Below are 13,162 nucleotides of genomic sequence, written 5' to 3'. Positions count from 1 at the left end.
TCTCATCCACATCCTCAGCTTTCTCGCCTCTGGTCATCACTTTCACTTCTCCTCTTTCTAAATCAAATTGATCTCTTCATAGCTTTCAATACCTTAGACTTTCCCTCACTCCTTCAAACCCTCTCCTCACTCGGCTTGAGAGACACTGCATTTGACTGGGTGGTCTCTTACCTCTCTAACCATTCCTTCTCAAACTCATGGAACTCAAACATCTCCTCCCCATACCCTTTCCAGTGAGAACTCACCAAGGATAGGTTCTCTGTCCACAGCCCACTCCACTCTCAACACTACTTGGGCAAACTGATCTCATCCTTTGACTTCCACTACCACCTATTTGCTGATGACACCCATATATTGGTCTCCTTTCCCTACTTCATACCTGACATCTCTCAATGCATCACCAGCTGCATCACAGCCAACTGGCACTAGATGGCTCTATGTTGTCTAATGCTTTACTGCTCTGAAACAATAATCGTTTTTCTCCTGCCTCCAATGCTATCCCTACCCTCCCATCCCATATCTCCCTTCCCCTGGATAGCCTCATCCCTTCACACAAGACCCAAAGTCTTGGGTTCCTCTTTCACATTGACCTTAGTCTCCAAAACTTAATTATTGCTATTACCATGCTTGTATTACTAAACCATCTCACATTAGATAATGCTGCTCCCATATTAGACACCACACAGCCAAAAAGCTCATCTCTGTACTAGGTTCAAAAACCTTGATTATTGCTCAAGCCTAAAAGTTGGCCTACTTATCTACTCTTTTTCTCTACTCAACAAAGCCCCGGCGTCCCCACACATTCCATCTACAACCCACTTCAAACCTCCCCTGACGTTTCACATCTTCACCATGCTGAATAGCTCTCTGGACTCTCTGTTTAAAGTCCTACTTCTCATCTACAATTGTCTTGCTCCCCCAATCTTGCTGACTGCATCTCTCTGTACTCCACTTCCTATTCTCTATGATCCTCTTCCTTCCTTAACATTCCCTTTCCCCAGGCCCCTGCTCCATCTCCCACCTCCACTCCTTCTCTTTATTTGCCCGCCTCCAATGCCTTGCCACCTGACATTAAAGCTAGTCCAACTCCGGATCCACTTACTGGACATTTAAGGGTCCTTTCCTACCCACTACTACTGACAAATTGGTTCCAGCCCTCCCCTCCTTCCTTGGCACAGCATTGATGCTCTATGTATGTTATTGAAAGCTGTGGCATTAGGCCATTATTGTTTACTGTCTTTGTCTTATTCTAGTACAGCCTTTGTACCTGGTGTATGTCCTGATACACTACTCCCACTTTGAAGAGTGATTCTCACTCAATTATGCTCAATATTTTCTAAAGATACTCTATTCTGGAATTGCCTTAACAATCTGTTTCGTTCCCTATCTATGTCATTTCTGTTTGAAATAACCCCACAATAGTCAATAAATAGAAATACAAATACAATACAAATACATGGGCATTTGAATTTCTTGCCAAATTCCTTAGCACAATTTGAGGGAAGGAGACTATTCATTGTGGTGTGTTACTTGATTGAATACATGCTCATGCATTTCTTTACAAATATATAAGCACACTTTGAATCAATGGGAAAAATGGCTTGAAAGACATTGTTTGCACACTCTTGCAGATGAGGCCAGGTGCAGGATCACACAGCACATCATCCTCTCAGAGCTATGAGGGTTGAGTGTTTGTGGCAATAATCACCAATAACGAAGATGTCCTCAATGCCTAGAGCCAAACATGGGAGGGGGAGAGGAAACCATGGAAATGTTGACTGTTTTACAGCGGAAACAGATGCTGCTGAAACAATTGATAAGTAGGTATGACTCATGGTTCACCGCAGGGTACATCATTGAGTAGCAATCAGAAGTTGCACATCTACCACAGCTACAAGTACACAGAGAATGTAAGCACAGGTTAAGGTGCCTACTGGCACTTCCAATGTCATTAATGGGTTGTCTGTGTCTTAAACCTCACTAATAATAAAGTAATTTATACTATGTAAATAGTTCAGCCCAAAGAATATCTTCCCTAATATCTGACTCTGCGTATCCAGTGGGAATATATCCGTGCATGTTGAATTTTCAGTAGACTTGCAGCCACAGAGTTGTTTTCTGAATGGAATGTACTTAATGATTGGGATTGGAAGTTGCAGCTCTCAGCAGTAGGTTAGGCTAGCAGGGCAATGGTCAATCATTTTTGTGAGAGCTGCAGAATGTTTCTCAGCCTGGCACACCCACTACTTTTGCCCACAAACGAGTACTTTTTTGGCCTATGAATCGAAGGAAGGCAATGGTGGTGGTTTTAATCTGGTGAGGGTAATCATTCTTAACATCAAGATATTGGCTACAGCCCACCTTGTTGCAAGAGAAAGTAAGATATATCTGACATTGCTGATACTGAGTACAACCTCAACTGTAGCAATGAGCAAGTAGTGTTGATGGAGGAGCAAGCAAACTCAACAACAGTGCTTGCCAACATAACCCCTGCATGTGTTCATAGTGCATATATTCCAAAAAGAAGGCATGCTTCCTACTCTCCGTTTGTGACACCTAGATGAAAATCCCATGCCTAAGGGTATGCTCCCACCCAGACTCAGTGAGTCATTTGGATGCAGCCAGAAAGGCAATTGCAACGAACAATGGGTATGGCTGCTTAATGCCCATGCTGTAGAGTTGCAGTCTGTGGCAGTCACTCCAAACTTTTTCTCCAGAGACAGGAGTTTCTCTACCGTGTCTACTCGCATACGTGGGAGGACCTATAAAATCCCCACTCAGCCGCGGAGCGGCCGCGGAGTTGGCTGTAGAGTTGCAGTCTGTGGCAGTCACTCCAAACTTTTTCTCCAGAGACAGGAGTCTCTCTACCGTGTCTACTCGCATACGTGGGAGGACCTATAAAATCCCCACTCAGCCGCGGAGCGGCCGCGGAGTTGGCTGTAGAGTTGCAATCTGTGGCAGTCTGTGCGCGTCTGAAACAATGGAAACAGCGGCACCACCAGTGAATTCCACCCCCATAGCCAAAACCACGGACCGAGACCCAAAGGTCACACAAGAGGGTCGCCAGCTTCGAAGTGCGCACTCACGCCCCACTGTTGAAAAAAACCTACAACAATACAGCGCACAATCTCATCTTACGCCGGGCAAATCTCACAAACACTCAAAAACTTTAACAGGCTCAACTGTGAACGCCCGTTGGAAACAGGATTCCTTAGAAAGATCCGGGCCCAGTACTTCAAATACAAATATAGAAACTACTCACCAAGAGTTAGGCCCAGGGGAAACGGAGGACCCGCTCCGGCGGACCTTGGAGGATGCGCTCCCGGCCCTGGTCCCGCCGAGCCTGGATCCCGAGGGCGACTTGTCGGTGCTCCATAGCCCGCGTCAACGACCTCCTGCACTGGCCACGGCGGAAAACAGCGGCTGCAAACCGCGGTCTTGCCCGCGACTCCCACCCCTACAGCCCCGGGACCCGATGGCCTCCGGAGGGAGGATCGAGGACCGAGAGCGGGGGGAGGGGCTCGCTTTGGCGGGGAGCGCGGATCGCATGCCGCCGCAAAGTGTCCTGGAGGACGAGCGAAGCCCGGCTCCCGCGGCAACGGCCCCGGCAACGGCCTCCCCGGAAATGGCCCCAAGCGAGGCTGAGCACCGGCAGGTCTTTCTGGGGGTGGGGCCGACTTCCAGCGCCAACCCCACGGCAGGACGCGACGCACAGTGGGGAGGGCTTGATGGCCAAAGGGACACACCCATTGCCGCAGAGGACGTTCAACCATCTCGGCCAACACGAAATGGCCAAATAGACCCCTCAGTAGAGCCTAGAAGCTCCGAAAGTCATGGAGAAATCAAGGACAACCAAGCCAGCAAGACACCAACACAATTAAAACCCCAAGTGCTCCTGGGCAGGTCACTGAACACTCTTTCTTGCGACTCAGCAGTCGAGCACATAGCCCCAGGAAACACAGGAAATGAAGAGCAGGTCCCAGCTCTGGAAGAGCCTCCGCAACCACTGCCGGCGCCCCCGGAGGTCTTGAAAAACAAAAAAAAACACACTAGAAAAGAGACGGAACCTTCGGACACAGGAAACGCAATTTCCATTTGGAAGAAAGTCCCTTCAAAAACTACAAAAAAAACTCTAAAAAGTACAATCAAACCATATACGTCAAAAAACCAAAAAAACGGCCAATTAATAAAAAATCACCGGGGCCTGAAACCAACAAAACCATCGGTAGCCACTCTCGTAACAGACTTCTTCCATGCTTTTGCGCCAGAGACGCACCTGAGGCAAGCGGACCTCACCAATGAGGAAATACTGGAGGCAATTAAAACGTGCCAACCACCAGAAAAAGTGAGAAAAATATTTGTCCTGATAAATACCTGTGTTCAACACCAAAATCTCGCAAACGATATCCAACCCGCATCTCCTTTAAAACAAGCCTCACAGGCGAAATCAGCAAACAAAACAGTCCCGCCCTTACATCAAACACCGGGCACCCAGGTCACACCCAAGAGGAAAGCCACACCGAAACAATCTACGGACCTTGTCCAAGTTACCGTCCACTCTGAAAAGCTCGATGACATGACGCTACCGCCCTTACTTAAGGAAAATCTGGCACCAGCCATTTGCAAAACCAGTCAGTTAGCCAGTGAAGAACCCTCACTGTCAAACCTCCTCAACTCAATTACCCCACTCGAAACCATAGAGCAGACAGGGCCTCAGCCCTCGCAAGACCCACCTTCTGAACCACGAAAGCAAACTTTCCCTCAACTTGACCATGAGTCTGATACGCTCCCAAATAAAGCTGTTGCGATCAGCCAAACTAAGGAACGGCCGACCCGCAACAGGCAAGGGGGATTACTGCCCGCCCTCCCCTCAAATCTACATTTACCTCGGCGACTCAGTGGTGGCCTTCCGGACCTTCCCTCTTCGCCTACAGTAAGATGGATTCTAAACGAGTCCAGTATTCTTTCGCCCGCTCCAAAACAAGGCCCCCTTCCCCAGGGTCCTACAACGGAGCCGGCATCGCAGCACAAGAGAGATCTTCTCCCAATAATGTCAGCTATCACCATTGCAATGAACCCGTTTACTAAATTGTATGAAAGCATTAACGAAAATCTGAAAGACAACTCAGCTATTCAAGCCACAATGCTCATGAAATTAAGTTTTCTGGAAGGTTACATCACCGCCTTAGATGATAAACTCAAAATCTTAAAGCAAGCCATAGAAATCGGCCACAAAGGAATGGAAAACCCTCCTACTCCACTCGACATAGGGACAAAACTGGGAGTCCAAATTTCCCCAGTCGAACATTTAATTTCATCCCCCAGCACTCTCTTCAATAACCAACTGGCCGCTGGTCTCTTAATCCCGGAACAACAAGAGGTGATTGATATCACAGAAGAAACGGCAAACATTCCGCCCCCACCGAATAAGCCAGCGAGTGAGTCTGATCTCTCTTACCCTTTGTTCACAGGCATGAGACGGGAAACAAAAAAAACCAACCCCAGTGGAGGGAAATCCGAAACACAGAATCAATCCTTAGCACTGCGACTAAACTCTGGGTCAGCAAAACAGAAAGAAAAAACAAAAACCTCGGCCCGGAGTCCGACCGCACTCCAACAAATCCAAAAAGCCTCTCTTAGATCACTAGAAAACTTCCTAGAAGACGAGGTTCTGATGACTATCTCTCAACATCTTGAAGACATGGAAGATCAACCACCTGAAAAATATGAGAAAACACTTAAACCATTAAAGCAGCAGTCTACTTCAACTAAAGTAGATCAAGTCGCAAAAAAAGAAAACCCAAAAGAACTGTTAGAAGAGGACTCTCCACATTATTTCATCACCTTGGAAGAGCGCAGGAAACTTCTCCATCGTCGGAAACCTGCCACCTCTTGTAGCCCAACGAGCTCTAGAGTGGTGTCATTCACATGTCCTCCAGTTCGCGAGGGGCAAATTCGAAAAAAGCTAACCTCTAGCAACCAACTTAGCACACAGGATGCACGACAATTCCGGGACCCTTATCAAAAGTCCAAAGAAAACACACACTCAGAATCAAGAAAATCCGACAAGAGGGGGCAACACTTGCGGTCCCATTTTATTTCAAGGACCGAACAACATCGGAAAAGACCGGACCCTACAGGGGAATCCCCGATTAAGCTTGAACAACATGCTGAAAACGACGATGACATTATATTGAACAGACGAGGAATCCTCACGCTATTTAGCCTGATACCGACCCTCCGGAAGATCAAGTCCTCAGATTTAAAAATCATAGATCCATATCATTCGAACAAAAGAGCAAAAGCCTATATTCATCCAACTTCGAAGTATATAAGGTCGAAAATTGAGGATGCAACAAGCGACCTGGCTGCGCTAGGCTATACAGTGCAAAGAGAGCCGCAAAACACGGAAAAAACCAACCCAGGAAAAAAATCGACCCGAAAGTCCAAAACTTCGGGGCAAGAGCAAAAAGTGGAGCCACAAAGCCTCTCAGGGCTAACTCGAACAGTGGTAAATTCATTCTCAAAGTTACCTGAGAGCCATCGAGGACTAAAACCTGTCACCCCTAGGTGCGACAAGTCAAACGAGTCCACAGAAGAGTCGTCCCCGAAGCCGGAACATCTAAAAGCAGATCGTCCAAATTCGACTAAGACTGTGTCTATGGCGGAAACCAACAGGTCAACCTACAGAGCTCAAATAGAAAGCGCCTCTACAGTCCAAAAATCAACCGCAAAACTACAGGAGCTGTGGGCCTGGCTCCCAAAGGCCCTATTACAAGGGTCCAAATCCAAATAGCAATTCGCAGGTCCCCCAGTAGAGCCCAAGGGTAAACGGAACGTCAGCCGGCTCATACCTTCATTAAATTTCTGCTCATGGAATACGAGAGGTCACTTATATCTCACCACAACGGGCGATGCAAACTTAGCTTCATTTGACATTATTTGCCTCCAAGAGACCTGGCTCAGAAACAATCCAGCTATGGATGGGTACGACACAATTCTGGCCCCAGCCAACAAAGGAGCCCTAGGTCGGCCGACTTCAGGTCTTCTTCTGGCCTGTCGACAGGGAATCGGGTTGACCCTCAAGTCAACCCTCCAAGCAAATCTGTCAATCCTAGCAGTATTATGCGAATGGTCTGAAAAGCCCCTCTCCCAACCGCTGCAAATAGTGGTGATTAACACTTACTGGAACCCGGATGATGGAAAACCTGATTGACGATATCCAAGCAACACGTCAGGTCTTCTCAATCATCATCTGTGGCGACCTGAATGCCAAATGCCCCAGAGAATTGCGAACATTGGATGCATCCTCGCAAACTACAACAGCACTGAAAAGAGGTCTCCTATGGTCTTCCTTGATGTCCTCTAGAAAATTCGAAAACCTGAACTTCGCCTTCCCAAACAAAAACCGTTTGCCAACTTGGGAACAAGGCCCACTAAAAGCGACCATAGATTATATCTATGTATCCAGACCGCTTTTGAACAAAGTTCAATCTTTTGAAGTCCGACAGACTACAGCCAGCGACCATAATCAGCTGACAATGTCGCTGGCAAATTACCACAAGGCGCCTGAACTCTATTCTACGGAAGTAGAACCAAACGCCCGTGGAAACCGACTAAACCTGACGACCCGAGCGGTTAAAACTCTGCTGGCAAACTACACCGGGGAAGACAGACCCAAGGGCGTAAAGAATCTTGATTACGTACCTTTGCTGTTAAAACACCGAACGAACTCAAAACAGATAACCCCTGTCCATGCACCCCCAAAGCACGCCTACGATGCCACCTTGGTGGCCAAACGAAGGGAGTTGCGAAAACTTAAAAGACAATTAGGAAACGACCCGTCAAACAAAGAAAAATTAAAAATGGCAACCTCAATCTACAAATCATGGGTGAAAGAACATTGTTACCGTCTATACCAACAAGACGCTGAAAAAATGTTAACAGCCATCAATGGTAACAAAGCTAAAGAATTCTGGTCCCTGTTGAAAGCCACAGTGCCTTCAATGAACAACTCCATAATCAATGCCATGCCAGAGCACAAATGGATCACGCACTTTTCCTCGGTCTTTCAAGCTCCCGCTCAAATCATCTGTCGGGATCACACAGCCCAGAAGTCAGCCTGGATTCAACTAAATGACCGAGAAGAAATTAGCAATCATATAAAAAAACTGAAGATCTCCAGAGCTGCGGGTCCAGATGGGATTTCAAACATCGATCTGAAAAACAACTACACGGAATGGGCAACTTTGCTAGCCTCAATCTTTCAGAAATGTTCTGAGCAGCAATCTCTGCCGCCGTCCTGGACAAAAGCTATCATCGTCCCGATCTACAAAAAGGGGGACATCACAGACCCCCGAAACTATCGCCCTATTGCCCTGTTGGACTGCATTGGTAAAGTCTACGGAAGCTTACTCCTGAACCGTTTTCAATCTTGGGCCGAAAAAGCCCCATGTAATGACAACTACCAATCGGGCTTTAAGAAAAATACGGGAACGACGGCGAACATCTTAGCGATCAGCACCCTAAAAAGCAAAGCCTGGGAAAAAAAATCACGGATCTTTATTGCCTTCATCGATCTAACGCAGGCTTTCGACCTCGTCGACAGACACCGCATATGGGACAAACTGGAGAGCTGGAATTGCCCTCAAGAAATATTCCAACCAATCAAAGCTCTCCACACGGACACCTCCCTCAGGGTTCGACTCTCCCAAAGAGGCGACCTGTCAGACGAAATCCAGACCGGGCGAGGGGTAAAACAGGGATGCCCGCTAGCACCCGCCTTATTCCTTGCATACCTCGGAGATTACGGCGATTTTGTAGACCTGGAGCACACGTTTCTGCCGTCCCTTGCATCCTCAAAAATAAGTTACCTTTTGTATGCTGACGATCTAATCCTCCTGGATCAGACCCAGATCGGCCTCCAGAGACAACTAACAAACCTCCTAAGATACACAGCCGAAAATAACCTAAAAATAAACCGAGAAAAAACAAAAATAATGATTCTGGGAGGAGGACGGAAGAACAACAAATCCTCCGAAAAATTCAAATGGTACTTAGAGGGTAAAGAGATCGAGCCGGTACCCGACTATAAATACCTAGGTGTCCAGATCTACTCTTCAAAAAACGAAACATCTATGCAGCTCGCTTTGGAAATAAAGTTGGGGAAATTAGCCTCACAAGCAAAAGCAATAGATACAAAATTTGGTAAATTTTCGTGCATTCCCGTAATAGACTTCTACAAGAAAAAAGTCGTCCCCTCAATTACCTATGGAACAGAGGCCATGCCAACAATCCCAGAAAGAACTTGGCAAAAACTGGAGAGCAAGTTCTGGAAATCAGTCTTAAACCTTCCAAAGTCTACATCCATTGCTGCAATTCGACAGGAACTTAGCCTACTGTCACTAAGAGCAACAGTAATCCTAAACTCACTTAGGTTATTCAGGAAATGCATTACGGCCGACACTGACCAAATATTTGGTCTACTGAACACAGAACTACAAAGCGGCAAAGTTACAATGCTAAAAACATGGAAAAACAAAATTACGTCCACCTTAGAATCAGTGACGTGCACGGAAGCTGACCTTATTACAAACCCTCTGAGAGTTTATAAGAAACTGAAAGAATTAGACTGGATACAGACCCAAGACCTAGTCAACAAAAATAAACTCCTTTTCCACCTTCCCACCATGCACTCCAAATTAAATGAGCCGATGAAATATCTCCGGAAATTTCCAAACAGGAGAGCAAGAAATTACATGTTAAGAATCCGGCTAAATTTACTGGAAACAAATGAGATCCTGAACATCCAAGGCCTTTCTGACTCCAATACATGCCGCTTGTGCAACGTCGAAACCGAATCTATCAGGCACCTATTGATCTCATGCCCAGCAACCCTAGACTTAAGATCAGCCTACATAAAGCACTTTAGCCCAGAAGAATACGGATGGGACGAAGCAACGTGTTGGAACAGACTGGTAGGTGGGGACCGAAACTGCTGGTTACTAGCTTCAACCAAAATTCTGCAACTCACCATGCAGAGGATAGAGTCCAAACAGCCCCATCCCTCGTGAAACTACTGGACTTTTTCTGGGCTACTTTAGTGAAAGTCATTTTCTTGCCTTTTCTTCATTTCTTTTGTAAAGTTCTAAACGAACACATACAAATAAAAAAAAAAAAAACTTACCATAATGCTGCCAGTGTACCTCCTGTCACATGCCTTAGTTGAGAATAACATTTTGTAGGGTGCTGATGGTATGTACTGATGCCTGCTGACAATTTCACACCCATAAATACTTTGCAAGCACAGCAATAGCTCAGTTGTGTGATGCAGTTGTTCTTGCTGTGAGAAAGACAATGGACAGGTCGAAGTGTCGGAAAGTCCACTTCAATGTTGATATGTAAACAAGTGACAAAATCACAGAATACAGGACAGTTATGAGTCAATAGGTTACCTTCCCCTCTTGTGAAGACAGTGACGAGTAAGCAGGATCATACCAGCAGCAGCATTCCATCCACCAAGTCACTCTGTGCACGCAAGACTTTGCGGGCAAGAGCCACACAGGTGAAGAAATCTAGTATAATTGAAAGGCTTGCTATGGTACATAAGATCTGCTCTCATTTCAAACAGTCCTAAAGCACCGGAAACATGTTGCAAGTTTTGCAAGTGTTGCAGGTTCAACACTATATCCCACAGAACCAGTTGAAAATATGTGTAATTCATCCTTCTATATGCACGCCTGTGTGAGAAATTCAATGTTGTAAGTCACTGCAGCTACAGTAAAGCACTGGATGATGTCTTCTTCACACTACCTTAGTGCAGCTGATGTACAATGTCTGTTATGGCTAGGAGTCCTTGAGGAAGCCACACATCATGTGAGCCATAGCTTTGTGTCACTTAGTGAGGTAGTTCCAGAGACATATTTACTAGAAATTCATCTTTCACAAGAAGAAGCGGAACATGAAAGCAGAGGTGTGTCAGATCTTTTGTGATGATCCACACAAAGCGTATGAAAGAAAACAGTGACTATCTTTTTGTATCTTCCTTCATCTGTATTTAAGGTAAAAGTAGCTGCATTCCAGAATGTGTCAGTTAGGTCGATACATCAACAAGATGTAGTTGTAATGTTCAAGATTGCATTCAAGAGGTATTTGCATGAACATTTGCTTTCAGGTCAGAGGTATGATGAAGAGACAATAATTGAGCATCCCCAATATCCAGTCAGAAGTCTTCAATCTGTTAGCTCTCTCATATAAAGTGCAACGTTTTCAGGAAAATGGGGACTCCTTGAAAGGTGTCCAAATGAGTCAGACACACACACACATACATCCACATGTGTGGCTCACTTCCCAATTCTGCATTTATTAACATGTCTGCACCAGGTCGTAGACCATCTAGCCATAGTGTGCACACTAATTCACAGAGCGTGGATGCTTATTTCATTGTCACATGTCATCTTGGAAAAGGATGATAACACTTCTCCAGGTTGCTATTGAGATCCTAAGCTTCCACTTGCTGCTGGGGAAATGTCTCTGTTTATCTCATGCCAATCAATAGGCAATCAGTATAATGAATGAGCACCATATACTAGCAGATCAGGTCTAAGTCCCAGTGTTTTCACAAGGACAGCAACAGTATCACCAAATTCATCATTAAGGCAATGTGCCCCGACACTGTGGGCCATTACTGCGTAAGGTAATGCCCCCATGGCCCATAGTTACAGGCCCGAGCATATCAAGGGCCTTAACGAAGGCCTCGAGGGTATTACCTTATGCTTTAATGGACCTCAGTCAGGGGCATATTGCCATTAGTACCCCGGCCTGTTAGACTGTGGTACTAATGATTTTATTTTTACCATCTGCAAGACGCGTTTTTTTTCGCAGCTTGTACAGAAAAGTAAAAAAAGTTTTAAAATGGCCGCTGTAGATAGAAAAGGTAGTCCATTTTCTCTTTCCATAGCGGCCATAGTAAACAAAGAAAATGGCTGGCATGGAAGGGGAGAAGGGACTACGTGTAGTCCCTTCTCCCATTCCATCGCAGCCATTGAAGTACATTGGAAAAAAGTAAACAACAAAAATGGCCGCCATGAAACAGGGCGAAGTGACTATACGTAGTCCGTTCTCCCTTTCCATGGTGTTCAGTCGCTGGAAGAAATACGGGGCGCACAGAGCTCAGAGCCTTCTGGGATAGGTAAGGCCGGGTGAGGGCCAATGAGCTAGCATTCTACAAGCTCATTGACCCTAGCCAGGTACTCATTACTGACAGTTGAGTCAGATGATGGTCTTTGTCTCAATGTCAGCTCAACCAGGGCAATGGAGCGGTGTTTGGGGATACTGTTGCAATTATGGATACTACTAGCTCATGTCTAAAGATTAAATCACACTCTGGTCATGATGTTAATTGAAGGCAACTGTTGTTGTGATACAATTAGACAATGCCCCAGAGTGGACATTAACAAGCCACATACATTTTATATGGCTGTGATCAAAATGTATTGTAGGGAACCATAAGGAATGTTCTCATTTGGAAGTTCCACTGTACCAAGTGAACTTACTGAGTCACTCAAAGACCTACATTTTGATGCGCTGCCACAGGGAAAAAGAAGCATACTGTTGGGTAGGAGAGAACCCCCAGGTAGGGTGGGGCTACTGGGAGTCCATGGATCCAGAACTCATGGAAGGCCCAACACCTTCCTTTTGCCAAAAAGGAACAGAGGACCAAACAAACAGCAAGTTCAAACTGAGGATTATTTTGGCCAAAAACAAACAGGGGTCAGTGCACAGAAGAAAGGTCCAGGCACAATCTCAGAGAGCCTGGCGGCAGGCTCTTTTCTAAGACAACAGTGTCTTACTGACATCACAGCTTGAGCCAGTTCCCAGAAACGCATCTCATCCTGTGATTGGGTGCTGAGTGATAGGCCAAATATGGCTCCCTTATAGAAATTAGTTTCATTGGTCCTACAGTATCAGAGGATGGCCTGGCTGTTCCCAATTTATCTAGTTTCTACAATGTTGCAGTGTGAATGTCTTCCCATCGGTTTAGTGTTCAGAGCTCCCCACCCCTGCAGTCATGAACATTGACTGGCTAGAGCTGAGGTCTCCAGGCCTGAGACAAAATCTGCTCCCAGCTCAAAATGTGTCTTCCCAAGGTAAAAAGTAACTG

This window comes from Ambystoma mexicanum, chromosome 4p (genome assembly GCF_040938575.1).
Source record: "Ambystoma mexicanum isolate Mex_15411 chromosome 4p, UKY_AmexF1_1, whole genome shotgun sequence".
Taxonomy (NCBI): domain Eukaryota; kingdom Metazoa; phylum Chordata; class Amphibia; order Caudata; family Ambystomatidae; genus Ambystoma; species Ambystoma mexicanum.
Note: the sequence above shows the minus strand (reverse complement) of the source record.